The following is an 18,970-nucleotide window of genomic DNA, read 5'->3' as shown; positions in this document are numbered from 1 at the left end:
TGTGGAGTCGATTAAGCTGCCGTGCATTCGTGGTTGGATCTGGCGAGGTCGCTAGTCACGCCCTTCCAGGCACTCCTCGGTTCGTGGCCCAGTGGGACCACTAATCACGCTCACGCCAAACAGTCCAGGTTTGAGTGTAACAGAATTCTCTGCAGATATGTTGAAAAATCGCGGCAAAAAGACTGGAATGCCGTTAAGAGTGTTCTTCAATATTTGAAAGAGACTCAAGACATAAATTTAAGGATTTCTGCAACAGGAGATCTAAACCTTGCAGGCTGTGTGGATGCAGACTGGTCTGGTGACTTAAGTGATCGTAAATCGACAAATGGCTATTTGTTCAAGCCTGGAGAAAGTTCAGAAAACTGGTGCCTGTAGCTTTGTCATCTATAGAAGCAGAGTATGTGTCTGCAGCCCATGCATAGTCAACAGGTCATTTGGTTAAACCAATTGTCAGGGGATGTTGGTAAGCCATCAACTCAACCGACGGTTATTTATGAAGACAACAAAGTATGCATTAAACTTGCATGCAGTGAGAAGATTAATATGAGAACCAAACACAGTGACGTTAAACACATCACCTGTGTAGTTCGATAGAGCGTGGCATAATTGAGTTTGTTTATTGCAAGACTAAATAGGTGATAGCTGATGTTATGAAAAAGCCACTTCCAAGAGCCAAATTTGAAGAATTCAGAACCACTAAGGGGCTAACAGGATAAGTAGTTGTTGAGTGGGAATGTTGGAATAATGTTTATTATTGTATATATTGCATCAACTACTATCTACTACTGTTTAATAGTGCATAAGTTTCTATCTCGAGCAATAGTGTAATATTGCCAGTAAAGCACTGTTAAAAAAATCAGGAAGTTCCTGTTCACTGTGTGTGTAGCTGGAACACATTTTACTTTCACTTTGCAAGATGCTAAGATCCTAAGCTATAAGAAATACCAGTTGTAAGTTGTTTTATCTTTGTTCCTGAATAAATATATATTCACTGTCGAACAGCTAGACAGTACAGAGATTAATCCGCTGCCAACGTTGTCACAGCTTACTGTCCCTTAAATCCTATAACTTGGGTCTTTCTCAGATTGCAAAAGGGAATCAATGTATGTAGCAGCACTATGTCCCACGTAACCGCATTTTGTATAGCGCAATACAACACGCGGTTACGCTGGACATAGCGCTGCTACCTACATTGATTCACCTTTGAAATCCAAGTTTGAGAAAGACCCTTGTTATAGGGTCAAAACATTACTATGTGGATTGCCTTATAAATAAAAGCATTTTTTTCTGCAATTTTTGGAGTGCTGAGTACTTTTGCACTGTTATATGGAGTGGAACACTTAATAGAGCAACAACTGAAAAAACTAAAGTATTAATGTTTTAATTTTTTAAAAATATTATCATTTATTTTTAATGAAGTAAAATATGAAAAATACTTTTAAAAAGTTTGGTATTTCCACTTTTAAACACTAGTCGGAGCAGCTGCTGAAATTTGCCATGAAAACCTAGTGTACAACTAGCTCACATTATGACTGCAGTAAAAATGGGTGGGATCTGCTCCCATGTGTGTGACGTCACTGCTCTCCTCCCCTTCTGGGTGTTTGCAACAGGATAAGAAAAAATGAAGTTTAGCATCACAGTGCGGAGCCATCTTGTTAGTGACTGCCAGTGACACTGGCAAGTACAGTACCACCGAGGACGGCCGGCAGCACCGATTCTGTTAGTTGGTGCTGGGCTGCTCACTGTATCATAAGCTGGGGTTAGATACATGGAGTGTATCACGTGCGCGATTAGATACAGTGGGGAAAAAAAGTATTTAGTCAGCCACCATTGTGCAAGTTCTCCCACTTAAAAAGATGAGAGAGGCCTGTAATTGACATCATAGGTAGACCTCAACTATGAGAGACAAAGTGAGAAAACAAATGCTGAAAATCACATTGTCTGATTTGGAAAGAATTTTTTTTCAAACTTTGGTGGAAAATAAGTATTTGGTCAATTTCAAAAGTTCATCTCAATACTTTGTTATATATCCTTTGTTGGCAATGACACAGGTCAAACATTTTCTGTAAGTCTTCACAAGGTTGGCATACACTGTTGCTGGTATGTTGGTCCATTCCTCCATGCAGATCTCCTCTAGAGCAGTGATGTTTTGGGGCTGTCGCTGGGCAACACAGACTTTCAACTCCCTCAAAAGGTTTTCTATAGGGTTTAGATCTGGAGATTGGCTAGACCACTAGAGGACCTTGAAATGCTTCTTACGAAGCCACTCCTTCATTGCCCTGGCGGTGTGCTTGGGATCATTGTCATTCTGAAAGACCCAGCCACGTTTCATCTTCAATGTCCTTGCTGATGGAAGGAAGTTTGCACTCAAAATCTCACAATACATGGCCCCATTCATTCTTTCATGTACACAGATCAGTCGTCCTGGTCCTTTGGCAGAGAAACAGCCCCAAAGCATGATGTTGCCACCTCCATGCTTCACAGTAGTTGCCTCATTGCACAAACTTGTTTTCTTTTTCATAGTAAATACACAGTACCGTATTTTTCGGACCATAAGATGCACTTTTTTCCCCTCAGATTTGGAAGGAAAATGGTGGGGTGTGTCTTATGGTCCGAACGTAGCTTACCGGGAAGTTGCGGTGATGGTGGAGAAGGATCAAAGGAAGCAGGGTCCCTCCATTCCCTTCCTAAGGAACCTGGCGGTGGCAGCAGAAGAGGTGAGATGCTACGGGGCTGGTGTTGGCGGTGAGGCAGAGCGGCGTGTGCTGTTCTGCTGGCGGCTGCAGCCATCTTCCTGAAGTTGTGATCTACAGGAAAATGGCCTCCCGAGCCGGCGTATGTGCAGACTGGGAACTCAGCGGCCATTTCTCTGAGGCCCACAGCTTCAGGAAGATGGCTGCCGAGATCCCAGTCTGCGCATGCGCCGGTTCGGGCAGCCATTTTTTTGTAGATCATTGCTTCAGGAAGATGGTCGTGGCTGCCGGAAAACAGCGTACGTCGCTCTGACTGACCACCGACAGCCCAACACCGGCTCCGCAGCATCTCACCGCTTCTGCCGCCGGGTTCCTGAGGGAGGGACCCTGCTTCCTGCGATCCCGCTCAACCACCACCGCAACCTTCCGCTGTTGGGGCACCCCCTTCTCTCACCCAGGGTCGGCAGCATTCCTTCACTTCCACTGGCTTCCTGAAGGACCCTGCCTCCTGTGACCCCTGCCCCAACGCCCCCCAGGTAGGATACCTATTCGGACTATTAGACGGACCCCCATGTTATAAAAAATATTTTCCAGCTAAACATTTGGGGTGCGTCTTATAATCCGAAAAATACGATATTTGCTATTCATTTCACCCTCATAACCACTTTCAATGTTTCTCAATATAAATGGGAGTTTTCCCGATGTTCCTTATTGTTACTTTGATACTCTAGCCATCAGAGTTTTAAAATGTCTCTGAACTTTTCATCAGTTGGCAAAAAAGATGGTAACCGCTACAATATATCAGTACCTCTCTGAAATATGTGCTGCATTTGAAGCAGGACTGGGGCATTGAAAGATATTGCCACTCCTTAATCGCAATCTCCTAAACCCTGACTAGTAAAGCAAAGGAGAAAAAAGGAATCTATTGTCCTTATACAGTACCTTATCTTGTGTCCTTGTCACCCTGTCTCCTATATTTTCGTTTTCTGCCTTCTTAAATGTCTAAGAGTCCATTTACACAGACCGATCGGGTGCACTATACCAGTGGTCCCCAACCTTTTTTGCACCAGGGACCGGCTTGAAGCAAGATCATTTTTCCATGGCCCAGCAAGGAGGGGGTGGGGTGGGCGGGGCTTTGGTCATATGGGGGCGGGGTAATGGAGGGATTTGGAGTTTAGTGCATACTTATCATATAGTGTACACCAGGTCCCCACCAGGAGCTATGCCAGGAGCCCCACATAATGTGCTGTGCCAGGAGCCGCATCACTGAGGCCCCATCACGCCCTGCAGCAGGACAGGGCAGCTGTCCTGACAGCTGCTGTTCAGCTGCATTTACTTCATCCCAGGGGCGGACACAGACTGTAGTGGGCCCCTGTGCAAGAAATTTTTGGGGGCCCCCCCCGCCCTTCATAAGGCAACAAAGTTATGTAAACATAACCCCCCCATGTGCATCTCTCACCCCCCCATGTGCAGCTCACCCCCGTGCATCTCTCATCCCCCTCCGTGCATCTCTCATCCCCCTCCGTGCATCTCTCATCCCCCTCCGTGCATCTCTCATCCACCCCCCGTGCATCTCTCATCCCCTCCGTGCATCTCTCATCCCCTCCGTGCATCTCTCATCCCCCCCGTGCATCTCTCACCCCCCCCGTGCATCTCTCACCCCCCCGTGCATCTCTCATCCAACCCCCGTGCATCTCTCACCCCCCCCGTGCATCTCTCACCCCCCCGTGTGACGCGCCCCCTGGGCCAGTGTTGTTTGGGGGATACCCGGAGCCGGATCAGATGGGGGTTGTAGTCTCCGAGTGGCGGTGACCCGGTCCGTGCCCAGGGTGTCAAGCTCAGTGTGTGGCAGTCCTACAGATGTTGCTGGATGTTCTTTAGTGTCGACTACGCCACCCGTTGATTTGCGGTCAATACGGCCGCCGCTGCAGCAGGGTCCGCTGAGGCTGGTGGTGTGTGTGCAGCTTCTGGTAGTATAACCCCCAACGGGAGGGGTATAGCCTCAGGGGGTCAGTTGTAGAGGGTGGTGGTTGTGGTGGTGCAGTGAGGATGGTAATAAGACTCAGAGTCGGGCTGTGCAGTTCAGGGTTTTTACTTACTGCTGTTGTGCTGGTCACTCCGGCCTTGAGTGACCGCCCGAGCCGTGCTGCGTCCACCAGGTCCTGGACTCGGCCAACCCCCAGGTAATTCTGGAGCGTGATCCTGAGCTCCCTTTCTGACGTTCCTTTTCTCTGGCCTTCCCCACCAGGGATCCACTTATGTCCGGCTCCCTCGGGCCTCTTGTTGGTAAAACCCTTGTCTCTGGGTTCCCTGACCCTATACTCGGTGTGCCTTCGCAGTGGATTTAGTGGGGGGTCGTGGCAGATCCTGCCCACAACCTCCGGTCTCTGGCTGAGGATTAGTGCCCTCCACCAGCTTGGGATCCGGTACCCTTGTGCCAACCCTTCACCCTTCTGGTTGTATTTGGGCTCTTGGGGTTCCCTCTTCTTCCCCTCTGGGTCCTTCTCTTCTCCTCTCTCTCTTCTTTCAGGACTGCTTGACCCTCTACAAAAGACTGACTGGTAACTGTCTGCCTGTCTGACCCTGATCTAAGATGGTTCCCACCTTATATACTCCCTCTATGTGTGAGCTCAGGTGACCAGCACCCAATGAGCTCCTAGCATTACCCAGACTGCTCCCCCTATCTGCCCCTACACTACTGGGATGTTCCACCCCCCTCCCACTCCAGCCAGGGACAGACACTGTCGTACCTGCACATATACCTAGTGGGAGTACCATTGATCTGTCCCCCGGAAATGGGATGTATGTAGTGCATGCAGCCTACTGAGCTCAGTTCCACACTCCATCCTTACCCGGGAGTGGAATATCACACCTCTGGCTTGAGGTGCAATACCCCTGTAGCAGCCGAATCCTCAGGGTGCTACATTCCCCCCTGGTAAATCACAGCACGTCCTCGGGCTGTAAGAGAATAAAAACATCAAACATACAAATTTTCATAACAACAATAACATATAAAACATTATATATATATCAATATTCTTGTTAACACTCTTGCTCCTCCGGCCACGGTGCGACTTGTGACCGGGTAAAGTGCGACAGTCTCTTGTAGAAAAACGGTTTCCTTATAAAACCAGTAGGGGGCGCCTTAGAAAGCGCAACTATATACAGGGGGAAAGTGGCCGCTCTCAGTCCTCGGCCAGGTACAAGGAAGGAATGACCGCTCTCAGTCCTCGGTCAGTGGGATTAAGGGACATACGGGTAACAGTTTACACTTGTCCCAACGGGGACATATTTAAAGCAGCAACAGTTCACTGTACCCCGACGGGTAACTATTTACAGTCTCTTTACCGTACTTTAACGACGGCGTCCTCCTGCTCCTTCTTTGTCTTCAGACCCGTCCGGGTCCTCTTGCTCCTCCTCACACCGCAGCTCCTCCTCCGTCAGGCGATGCACATGGAGGGCGTAGGGTCCTTTGGCACACTTGTGCCGGGTGAATGTGACCTCGTCCCCTACGTACAGGTCACGACCTCTGTGTCCCTCTGGCAGATGGCTCTCTACGTCTCTGCGGGTGACAAAGACGTCGCCGGGGGTATGATGGTCTCTTATGAAGCCCCACCCATGCTGCAGGTTGAATTTAATCACAGTCCCGGTGGTACGGGGACCATGAGCTGCACGGGGGTTCCTCCTGGTCCAGCTCTTCTGCCCTGCGCTCTGTTCCTGCAGCCGCTGCTCACGGATCCGCCTCTCTTTCCGCTCTTGCTCAAAGGCTGCCAACTGCTGGCGGCAGCACTCCACTCGCTCTGCTGCAGCTGCCCGCGTTTCTTGAGTGAACCCCATGAGGTCTCCTCCGGTGGGGTCCCACTCGAATTGTGCTTCTTCTAGCGGGAGCGGGGTTCTCCTGACGGGCTTCGGAGCCGGAATCAGGGGCTCGCACAGGGGCCTTGCTCTTTGGAGTTCCAGTTGGTAGTACTCCTGGGGCCATACAAAGGGCTGCCCATCCGGGCACGTGTGCTGGGCAAATAGATCTTCGCCCAGGTGCGGCACTCGAGATGTTGAGGGCGCGTTGATGGTAGCGGCACCCGGGTTGACCAGGCCTTGCGACCAGGCTTGGGGCACCCTAAAGGTAAAGGGCACCGTAAGGACGGCGGCGCCCGGGGGTACTCGGCCCTGCGACCAGGCCGGTGGCTCCGCGGAGGTAGGGGGCGCTGTTGGAATTGCGGCGCCCGGAGGTACTAGACCTTGCGACCAGGCCGATGGTATTTCCTGTTTGGTCGCGCTCAGGGTCGAGGCGTGTGACGTCACAGGGGTCGCGGCCGCGGCTTCTACTTGAGGCCTAGTCTGGCACGGTGACGATGCAGCGACGGGCATGGCAGGGGGAATTTCGGGCTCTGCGACGGGGAGCTGGGACAGGTACACGGTTTCTCGGCTCGGGGTAGAGACGTCCCCTTTACCTGCCTCCGTCCGTTCAGCTCCCTCCTCGGCGCCGTCTCCGGCCTTCACTCCTCCTGCACCATCCTCAGAGGCGGTCTGTCTCCTCGTCTCGGGTGGCGTGCTCCGCTGACGGGTTCCGGTCTGCTGGGCCATCTCACGGCTCCACTCCGTCAGCGTGTCTTGCTGCACCTGGGCCATCCTCCGTGCGAGGCCCTCCAGCGCGGTCTGTGCACACTCCCGGTCTCGGGGGAGCTGTGCTAGGATCTCCACTAAGCCTAGTGGGGTTGTTGCTTGCAGCAGGCTCCTGACCACTGGGTCGGTGCTGCCTGTCTCTCCCTCCATCTCCGGGTACGCTTTCTCTGGACTCCTCTCCAGACTTCTTGTCTCCGGGTGCGCTCTCTCCAGACCCTTCCAGGCTGCACCCATCTTCGCTCTTTTGTTCCGTCTCCGCCCACATTGAGGGTGGTCCCGGGGCAACTTAGTGATTGTCAGTTCCAGGGGCAGTTCTCTCACGCTGATGGACACTTCCAGCATCACAGTCTCTGTTGGTGGGCGCGGTTTCCGCTTTTGGCGCCATTCTTCGACCTGGCCCACGATGGGAGGTGGCCTTTTGCCACCCTCTGGCACGCCCATAATGGCGTCCGCTGTTCCAAGGCGGGAAATCTTTGGAAATGGCGGGAATCGTCTCCCAGTGGCGGGAAACTCCATGGATGGCGGGAAAAAGCTGCAAATGGCGGACAACCGGCGGGAAACGACCTGTGATGGGGTCCGTTAGCGGGGACCCTCCGGAACCGGCGGGAGACTTCTTTTTGAGGTAACGGTGAACTTTTCTTCAGGCACGCAGTACCCGGTTGTTGCGGGCACGTAATCCTGCCGACTACGCCAAAGTTGACGCGCCCCCTGGGCCAGTGTTGTTTGGGGGATACCCGGAGCCGGATCAGATGGGGGTTGTAGTCTCCGAGTGGCGGTGACCCGGTCCGTGCCCAGGGTGTCAAGCTCAGTGTGTGGCAGTCCTACAGATGTTGCTGGATGTTCTTTAGTGTCGACTACGCCACCCGTTGATTTGCGGTCAATACGGCCGCCGCTGCAGCAGGGTCCGCTGAGGCTGGTGGTGTGTGTGCAGCTTCTGGTAGTATAACCCCCAACGGGAGGGGTATAGCCTCAGGGGGTCAGTTGTAGAGGGTGGTGGTTGTGGTGGTGCAGTGAGGATGGTAATAAGACTCAGTCGGGCTGTGCAGTTCAGGGTTTTTACTTACTGCTGTTGTGCTGGTCACTCCGGCCTTGAGTGACCGCCCGAGCCGTGCTGCGTCCACCAGGTCCTGGACTCGGCCAACCCCCAGGTAATTCTGGAGCGTGATCCTGAGCTCCCTTTCTGACGTTCCTTTTCTCTGGCCTTCCCCACCAGGGATCCACTTATGTCCGGCTCCCTCGGGCCTCTTGTTGGTAAAACCCTTGTCTCTGGGTTCCCTGACCCTATACTCGGTGTGCCTTCGCAGTGGATTTAGTGGGGGGTCGTGGCAGATCCTGCCCACAACCTCCGGTCTCTGGCTGAGGATTAGTGCCCTCCACCAGCTTGGGATCCGGTACCCTTGTGCCAACCCTTCACCCTTCTGGTTGTATTTGGGCTCTTGGGGTTCCCTCTTCTTCCCCTCTGGGTCCTTCTCTTCTCCTCTCTCTCTTCTTTCAGGACTGCTTGACCCTCTACAAAAGACTGACTGGTAACTGTCTGCCTGTCTGACCCTGATCTAAGATGGTTCCCACCTTATATACTCCCTCTATGTGTGAGCTCAGGTGACCAGCACCCAATGAGCTCCTAGCATTACCCAGACTGCTCCCCCTATCTGCCCCTACACTACTGGGATGTTCCACCCCCCTCCCACTCCAGCCAGGGACAGACACTGTCGTACCTGCACATATACCTAGTGGGAGTACCATTGATCTGTCCCCCGGAAATGGGATGTATGTAGTGCATGCAGCCTACTGAGCAGTTCCACACTCCATCCTTACCCGGGAGTGGAATATCACACCTCTGGCTTGAGGTGCAATACCCCTGTAGCAGCCGAATCCTCAGGGTGCTACACGTGCATCTCTCATCCACCCCCCGTGCATCTCTCATCCCCCCCGTGCATCTCTCACCCCCCCGTGCATCTCTCACCCCCCCGTGCATCTCTCATCTCTCCCCTCCCTCCCATGTGCATCTCTCATCTCTCCCCTCCCCCCATGTGCATCTCTCATCTCTCCCCTCCCTCCCATGTGCATCTCTCATCTCTCCCCTCCCCCCCATGTGGATCTCTCATCTCTCCCCTCCCCATGTGCATCTCTCATCTCTCCCCTCCCTCCCATGTGCATCTCTCATCTCTCCCCTCCCCCCATGTGCATCTCTCATCTCTCCCCTCCCTCCCATGTGCATCTCTCATCTCTCCCCTCCCCCCCATGTGCATCTCTCATCTCTCCCCTCCCCCCCATGTGGATCTCTCATCTCTCCCCTCCCCCCCATGTGGATCTCTCATCTCTCCCCTCCCCCATGTGCATATCTCATCTCTCCCCTCCCCCCCATGTGGATCTCTCATCTCTCCCCTCCCCCATGTGCATCTCTCATCTCTCCCCTCCCCCCATGTGCATCTCCCATTCCCCCCACTCCTAGTTAATTGTATTTAAAAAAAAATAAAACTTGTTATACTTACCCCCATGCGATCCCTGCAGAATCCTGGCGCTCGTCCAAATCGCTGACACCAGGTTCTCCTGACTTCCGGCCATGTGACTGCGCCGTCACATGACCGGAAGTCAGGGGAATCATGAAGGTGCTGCCGCAGCAGCGCAGCGCTAAGATGTCCCGGACCCGGCGCTTAGCATGCGGCCGGGGGCTCCATGAGGAGAGAGACGCACAAGAGGGGGGCTCCGAGGGGGCTCCTACCGGCCGGGCCCCATACTGGAGTCAGGGCAGTCATGCCCTGATGGCGGCCCTGCTGGAGGCTGGAGGGGCCCCCTCTCCCCGCGGACCGGCTGAAAAACCCCAACGGCCCGGTCCTGGTCCGCGGACCGGCGGTTGGGGACCTCTGCACTATACGACTGATTGGTCATAAAGAAATTGATGTGTACTGAATGATCTATACTATATCGCTCAGTGCACATAGGCTGCCATACTTCCCGGCAGTGTGAGTCCTGTTAACACAGGATGATGCACCACCAAGAACGATGATCTTATATGCTGCATAAAAGATGAATTCTCAAGATGAGTCAGTGTTTTGCTTGTTAATCGGGTGATCCGAAACCTATTTACGTGGCAAGAAAATAATAAAACAAGCTTTTTTAACAACACTCATTCACAATTATCTTGCAGGGTAAATGCCCCTTTACACCGTATTAAGGTCTCCACCTACTATAGTCTGTGGTTCTAGGTCCTCTAAAAGTTTATTTTCCAAGCACTTAATGAAGATTTATCATTAGGTGCATATCTATAATGCAGACTCAATCTCCTATTTGATTTTCTAAAGCGATTTTTTTGTGTTAAATATATTTTTTTAAAAATGGTAGTAATTTTTTTTTACATATCACAATCTGTATTAAAAATTAACTCTTGAAATTTTTACTCTGGCCACGGGGGCTTTTTTAGACAATCTTCCTATTGTTTCAGGAAACAACACATGTAGATAGCCACAATATTCAGACCCAGACCCTATCTTTTGTATTGATGTGTCTAATGAACTTATGCAAAGGTCATTGTGAAGGGAGTGGGAGCAGGATCAGGTATGAAGTCACCGTGATTGGTGGATTCTTATCAGCTGTGCATAGAGGTGTTATCTGTCACTGTAATCTTGCCCTAATAACATGGTGCCTTGTTATAAACGTTTCCTTAATGGACAGGAAGTATGAGTCTAAAATAGACCAAGTGGTCAGTGTAAAATTTGCAAGATTGCTATTTTTTTTTTTAATAATGATCGTAATGTGAAAAAGAAAACGTTGCCAAAAGTTTTTAAAAATTCATCTAACATAAAAACTTATTTTAAACAGTAGATAATTTTCTAATGATAGCTTACTTTTAAGGAATCTACCATATTTTTCAGACCATAAGACGCACTTTTTCCCCCCACATTTGGGAGGAAAATGGGGGGGGGTGTCTTATGGCTCGAATACAGGCTTGCGATGGTGGTGGAGCGGGATCACAAGGAAGCAGGGTCCCTCCGTCTGGAAGCCGGCGGCTGCAGAAGCTATGCGATGCTGTGGGCCCAGTATCGGCGGTCAGGTAGATCTTTTCCGGCGGCCGCATTCGCAGACTGGGATCTCAGCCCAGCCGAGATCTCAACTGCACATGCGCTGCCTCCGGCAGCCATCTTCCTGGAGCCGTGGGCCTCAGGGAAATGGCCGCCAAGATCCCAGTCTGCGCATGCACAGGTACGGGCGGCCATTTTCCTGTAGGCTTCTGGAAGATGGCCGCCGGAAAATCAGTGTACTGCGCTCTGCTTCACCGCCGACACTGAGCCCACAGCATCTCACCACTCTTGCCACCACAGGGTTCCTGAGGGAGGGACCTTGCTTCCTGCTATGCCGCTCCAGCACCACCGCAAACCCCTGCTGCTGGGGCACTGCCTTCTCCCACCCAGGGCCCTCTGCAATGCTACACTTCTGCCGGCTTCCTGAGGGACCCTGCCTCCTGTGACCCCCGGTCTACCGCCCCCCCAGGTAAGAGATCTATTCTGACGATAAAACAGACCCCCATCTTATAAAAAATTTTTTTTCCCATTTTCCACCCCAAAATTTGGGGTGCGTCTTATCGTCTTATAGTCTGAAAAATAAGGTACTTCTTTCCAGCATCATGATCCCATGAAAGAACTCAGAAATTATACTGCTAATTGTAATACTCCTGCTTTACCATCCACAGAGGATGAACACAAAACTTCTCCTCCCACAATTTGTTCATTTGTTGAAAATCATCCGCTTAAAAAATGTGTCTCCTTCAAGAGAACTATACTTAATTAAAATTTTTTACAATCATCATACTCTTGTAAGGTGATTGAACACCTTTAATGTTCCATGATAAATGCTCGTGCACAAGACCGTAAAAATCAGATGAGTGCTATCTGTCGTTTTTACAGATAGGACTCATTCCCATGTTATTCAATGAGGCCATTCACATGGACTGGTCCAAGGAAAAAAATCACAGTATGCACAATTTTCCTCCGATCGGAACTCTCTTGGCCATTCAAGTTGATGGGTCCATGAAAAAAATCCAACCGCACTCGGATGACATTGGAGTGCGGTCCAATTTTCACAAACAGAATGGAGAAGACGGAGAAACTTTTTTTTTCTTTTATTCTCCACATCCAGAGTCTGATCATAGTGTGATTAGCACAATTGGACCAATTTTCTCAGATTTGGAGAAAACGGTTTTGTGACCTTAGCCTACCAGTAGTACAGTGGATTAATTCTATTAATATATTTGATTTTGGCACCCTGTAAAGATAGGCAAGGTGTGTAACCTCGGCATATTCTGCTCAATACTCCCAACACTATCACTATAATTAATATAATTATAATGCTATTAACAGGTACCAGCGCCTTTACCTTACTTTTATAACTCCCTCCACCTAATTTCTCCTGTTTATTTCATCCTCCCTTAGACTAAATGTGTTAATTCTTTCCTGTACTCCTATATCTTATACTGAGATAATTTTTTCCCATTAGCTTCTGATGTTATGAGTGCTTATCTGTTTGACCAGCCAGTCAATTTCAGCAAGCTGATGATACCTCACCTTCCCCCCAACCTCTCCCTCATATATGTGGTATCCCGCAACAAATATACTGAGGATTTTGTTGGTGCAACAAACTATTCCATTCAACCATTGGGCGAATAAATCCTTAGGGTCCCTGCACCAAAATAGAGCACAGTGTACTTTTAACGCCTCCGCTCCTCCCTCCCGGCAGGGACGCCGACTCACTCAGGCCGCCCTGCCGCATCCCCTGCTGCGGTTCCTGTGTCCCAGGGTTTGCGCACGCCATGCAGATCTCCTGGCAGCGTGCTTAGGGTGCGTACGTGCTCCCTGACTCTTAAAGAGACAGCGTGCACACTCCTATTGTGTTCCCAGCCAATAGCTGGGAGACACTTAATACTTAAGGCACCTCCATCTGTTGGGAAGTGTCTTAGTAACAATTGTCTTAGTCAGTCTGCAAGCTGCTAGTCTGTTGTAAGGTCCCAGTACTTGTTCAGTTTTCCTGTATCAGTTTCAGCCTTATCTGAAACAGTACCCAGACGCTATACACAGCGGGAGGCCGCACGTAGCCATCTATACACAGCAGGAGGCCGCACGTAGCCATCTATGCACAGCAGGAGGCCGCACGTAGCCATCTATACACAGCAGGGGGCCGCACGTAGCCATCTATACACAGCAGGGGGCCGCACGTAGCCATCTATACACAGCAGGGGGCCGCTCGGTGCCAACTATACACAGCAGGGGGCCGCACGTAGCCATCTATACACAGCCGGAGGCCGCACGTAGCCATATATACACAGCAGGGGGCTGCACGTAGCCATCTATACACAGCAGGGGGCCTCACGGCACCATCTATACACAGCAGGAGGCCGCACAGCACCATCTATACACGGCAGGAGGCCACACGGCCCCATCTATACACAGCAGGAGGCCGCACGGTGCCATCTATACACAGCAGGAGGCCGCACGGTGCCATCTATACACAGCGGGAGGCCACACGGCACCATCTATACTCAGCAGGAGGCTTCACGCAGTCACGCACACACACAAACATATACAGACATATACATACATGCATAAACACATTTGAAACACAAAAATACATATAAACAGACATCACACAATGATATCTGCCTGCACACACACACACACACACACACTCACTCTCACACACTCACACACTCTCACACACACTCACCATCCCCCGGCTCGGCTCCAGTCCTCCTGCTCCTCTCCGATGCAGCAGTGCAGGCCAGGCGTGCACTGCGTGACATCACAGCTAGGAGACACGGCCACGCACAGGGCCATGTCTCCTAGCGGTGACGCGGCCGGGCCAGCACAGGGAAGTTAACTGCTGCAGTGCTGGCCCGGCTGAAGAAGAAGTAGCGGCCGTGCGCCGCTGCTGGGGGAGCGGTCCGGGGGCCCCCCCGCCACTGTCTGCCGGTATGTGCTGCGGCACCGCACATATAATGAGGGCAATCTGGCCATAGACACCCCGGAGCCCCGGGCCCCCTGGAGGTGCGGGGCCCCGGGCGGTAGCCCAGATTGCCCTCATTATAATCCGCCTATGGTACTAAACCTTCCTGTTTGTCATAAAGACTTTGTGCCTGTGTGCATCTTTCACAAAAATTACAGTATATACCACTGAAAGGTAGGCCAAATCCCTTCTATGCAGTCTGTAATATTACAAGGGAGAGGCAAGTCTGTTTCTTTCTGAGGGACCCTGTGATTTCTATTTATGCCAATAATTGACAACATTTTCAAAACATCTCAATTTATCCAGTAACAAATATGAGCACCATGCACAAAAATACATGCACTTACATGCCTTGGCTACTATCAATGAGGTTATTAATGGATGTCTGAGGAATGTTCTGCCATGCTAAATCCACTTGGGCACGCAGATCATCAAGATCCATTGCTGGCAGCTGGTTGTGTAATTGCCAACCAATGACGTCCCAAATGTTCTCAATGAGAGTCAAGTCTGAAGTCTCTGTAGGCCACACAAGCTTTTCACAGGAGCACAGGCAACATGTGGCCTGCCATTGTTGTGTTGAAAAACGGCTCTTGGGGCACTTTGTAGAAATGGCAGTACCACTGGTTCCACAATTGATCCATAGTCCAAGTGAAATTGTATGTCATATACCAGCCCTAAGGCATCAAACAGTGTCTACATAACCATAAAGAAGAGTTTGCCTCAGCAGCGGTACAACCACTACTGTGAGCATTAACAAGTCTATCGATCCTATGATTTCCATAATTCCACAAGTTTTCCTTCTCTGTGTTACAATTTCGATGTTCAGGATTGTACATAAGTAGTTTTCAGTAATAGTTTTCTGTCCCTCTTACAGCACGAGAAACATTACATGATGATGCTATATTTTACTACACATAAATTTATACAGGGATTAGTACATATAATATATATCCTTAATAATTGTGGGAGCGGTATGATAATGACAGATAATACCTTATTAAAATTGCTGTGCCCTTCTTTTTATTGTTCATGAGATGCAGATAGGTTTATAGACTAAAATAATTTTTGTTGTAAATTACATTGTCTCAGTTGTTCACTTTTAGGGTCGTGATGACAATATGCAGAGGATCTACAGCTCCCTAGGATGAGTAACATGACCTCTATATGCAGCCATACATTGAGTGGTGTATCTAAGGAGATATTTTCTTCCAGAAGCAAAGACTGAATGATGGTGTCTCATTTCACTAACAATGTTTTTAGTTAGAGCTCGATGTATTTGACATATATGGGATTTTGTAATAGTGCATGGTATAATATAGTATAGTACAAATATGCGGATTTTGCTGCAGCAATATTTGCCGCAAATCTGCTATGTGAAGACACCTTAAAAGTACAGCAGCAAAAAATGCAATATATGAATTAACCCCTGACCTCTTTAATACATTTTTACCTTTAACACGCAACAATATGTTTTTCTTCATCTCCATCTTCTGTAAAAAATTGCATTTTCCTGTTGACATAGCCATTTGAGAGCTTCAGTTTTGCGAGATAACTTTAAAGGGGTTGTTTACCTTTGGGGACATATTTTTTTCTTACTTAATTGCATGTATTTTACATAAAAATAATTTTTCTAATTGGGTTCCATTAAAAATTTTGCACAATGTGCCTTCTATTGTCTCTGTATTGCACTCCCTATTCCTGACTGCACAAGGGGTTAAAGGGAATCTGTCAACAGATTTTTGCCTCCTAATCTGAGAGCAGCATAATATAGAGACAGAGACCCTGATTTCAGCAATGTATCACTTACTAGACTGCTTAGTGTAGTTTTGTTAAAATCATTGTTTTATCATCAGGAGATTATCACTAGAGGATTAGTAAAGCTGCTGTCAGGTAGTCAAGCATATTTATGAGCTCTGTATAACCCCGCCCCCACCACTGCTTGACAGCTTTCTGTGTAAACTATACATGGACAGAAAACTGCCAATCAGTGGTGTGGGCGGGGTTATACAGAGCTCAGCATTCAGAAACCTGGTATATATATATATATATATATATATATATATATATATATATATATATGCTGCAGAAAAAAACTGTTATTTTATCAAAATGACAGCAAGTAGATCAATAAGTGACGCATCACTGGAATTAGGGTTTTTGTTGCTACATTATACTACTCTCAGATGGAGAAACAAAAAACCTGGTGACAAATTCCCTTTAACTGAGAATTTGTTAATGAGCTTATTCTGACAGTCTAATAAGCCATCGGTCTCCCTCCCCCGAGCTTGTTTCAACTGATTTATGGCAACAGACCCCAAAGTTGATTGTGCAGGGAATCAAAAAGCCTGTAAAAGTCAAATGGTGCAAAATATTTAATGAAACCAAACTGCAAAAATTATTTTAAGCCCAAACGCATACATTTAAGAAATAAAAAGAGAAAAGAAAAAAGTTTCCCCAGAGGTGGACAATCCCTTAAATTTTCAATGGCACTGTTTTTGGGCTACATAAAACTTATTGATCAGGATCCAATATGGTTAAATGGCAGTGATCAGATTCATTTCAGTTCTGCAGTGGAAACCTATATATTTCAACAGAAATGTGCTACTTACTAGGGCCGAACAAGTATGGCAGCTTCCCGACAGTGTTGTATATATCCTGAAGGAGTTTACGTTCATAAATTCCTATTCATTAAGGCAACATAACACTCTTCCTGAATTAAACCAAATAGTATCTGAATATACTGTATAAAAGCTCTGGTCGCCTTACTGGTGAACATAATGGTGAACAGAGACATCAGAGAGAGCCCCAGAGCAAGAATATTGTATAGGTACTTTGCTCTCCAAAAACTCATCATACAGCACGCTCTTAACAAATTTGTTTAATGACTACAATTGTATAAATCAGGTAAGTGGCAGATTTTACAAAAGGCAGATATTCTGCAAAACGTCAAAAATAAACATTTTCAGTTGCAGAAACGTCAGGAATAAATTTTCATATGTAAACATGCAAAAAATATGGACATAAATTTACCTCTGTCATGAAGTACAATGTGTCACGAAAAAGCAATCTCAGAATCAGGGGGATCTGTTGAGGCGTTCCAGATGTATTACCTCATAAAGTGACAGTGGTCAGAATTGTAAAAATTGGTCTGCTCAGGAAGGTGAAAGCTGGTTCGGGGATGAAGGGATTAATGTGTATTCAGTGAAGACAGACTTTCCCATTACTGAGATAGGAGATGGCAACTGCCTTATTTCCATGTATATTATTGATTTATGAAATAAAAATTAAAATGACGGTTACTCTTTAATTGCAACTCCACATATATAACTGTAAATTGACAGCGGTCTTGAAAGATTTCAATTGAATTTGAAAAATGTAATATGAAGAATGAATATTACTAATGATCATGAACATTTGGGTTTCTGTGTCATAGACCATTTAATAACAATCTCCCTTCCCAGGGTTGGTTGGCGATGACACTTCACAGACTCCACAAGTGTAAAAGTCCAAACTTTATTTATTGCCGCAAACAAAATGAACACTTTAATGAAAAGAGAACAGAATGACAAGTGATTTGATATTTTTTGTGTGTCTATAAACAAAAGCTCTACAAAAAATGCTGATTGCATTGGGATTCAAAATAAAATGATAAAGGTCTTGTGTGGCAGACAAGAGGTTAACACCTTCGTGTCTCTTGAGACCGTCGCTCACTCGGGTTATGAGAGGAAGACTGTGTAAGGGGGAAGACCGGGGTGTAAGTGCTTTCAGAGCAAGGGATCCGGAACTGCCGGGGCCGTGCCTCTGGTTGCAGGGGGAAGACAGACTGCGAGCACGAGAGTCAGGTGACTGGGAAGCTGGGGGCATGTCCAGAGTGAGAGCTGGGAGGTCAGGTGACCGGGAGACTGGTGACGTGGGGAGAGAGAGGAAGAGACGAGGACGTTTGCGCGGGAAAGCAGAGCGGGGTTCTGCTCAGCAGAGCAGTGTGAGAGGGTCCGGGCTCCTGGCTCCAGGACTGGGAGCCAGAGCCGAGTGCAGTGGACCGGAGGAGTCAATCCGACTACAAAAGAGATGCAGGGTCTGTGGAGCCGGGCACATGAGGTGCCGTGTTATGGACTAGGGGCTCAGCGGGTAAAACCGGAGACCGCCCGCTGCCGCCAGAAGACGGAGCATTGTTTGGGCAGGGAAGCCTGAAAAATCAACACCGGCATCAGCTGGCAACTGCCTTGTGAGGAGCAAGAGTCAGCTAAGTGAAAAAACTGTCGATTATAACCGGTTCGACTCTGCTACATCCAGTTAAACTGTGAACTGTCAGTGATAGACTTTTACCTGCTTTTCCCTTGTTTTTCCCCCATATTTTCCCGTGTTACTCCCTGTGTGGAGATTGACCCTGTTATCATAAACCTCCCCTGTTTATTAACCCTGTATTGGCTGCTCTGTGTTTCTGTGTCACTGCATCTAAAGTACCCGTGTTACATTTGGCGTAGTCGGCAGGATGCAGTCGTTAGACACAGACACTGCAGAGCAGCCCATCCTGGGAGCTCCTAAATCTAGCTTGCCGCTGGGGGCCATGCTTAGCAATCTCCCAAAGTTCACCGGGGACAATATGTTGCTGTGGGACTGGATTGAGAGTTAGGAGTATGTTACGTATGCATCCGATGACC

At 48.7% G+C, this 18,970-nt stretch overlaps 1 protein-coding gene across 1 annotated transcript in view; it reads left to right on the top strand.

Moving 5' to 3' along the window:
• SHROOM3 (shroom family member 3) overlaps positions 1-18,970 on the top strand; it is a 461,578-nt gene that overhangs the window by 169,136 nt on the left and 273,472 nt on the right. The window lies entirely within an intron of this gene.

Source organism: Phyllobates terribilis, unplaced genomic scaffold, assembly GCF_046119375.1.
Source record: "Phyllobates terribilis strain yellow unplaced genomic scaffold, ASM4611937v1 Scaffold_1__5_contigs__length_1240528914, whole genome shotgun sequence".
NCBI lineage: Eukaryota > Metazoa > Chordata > Amphibia > Anura > Dendrobatidae > Phyllobates > Phyllobates terribilis.
Note: the sequence above shows the minus strand (reverse complement) of the source record. Positions and strands in the feature narration are given on the sequence as shown.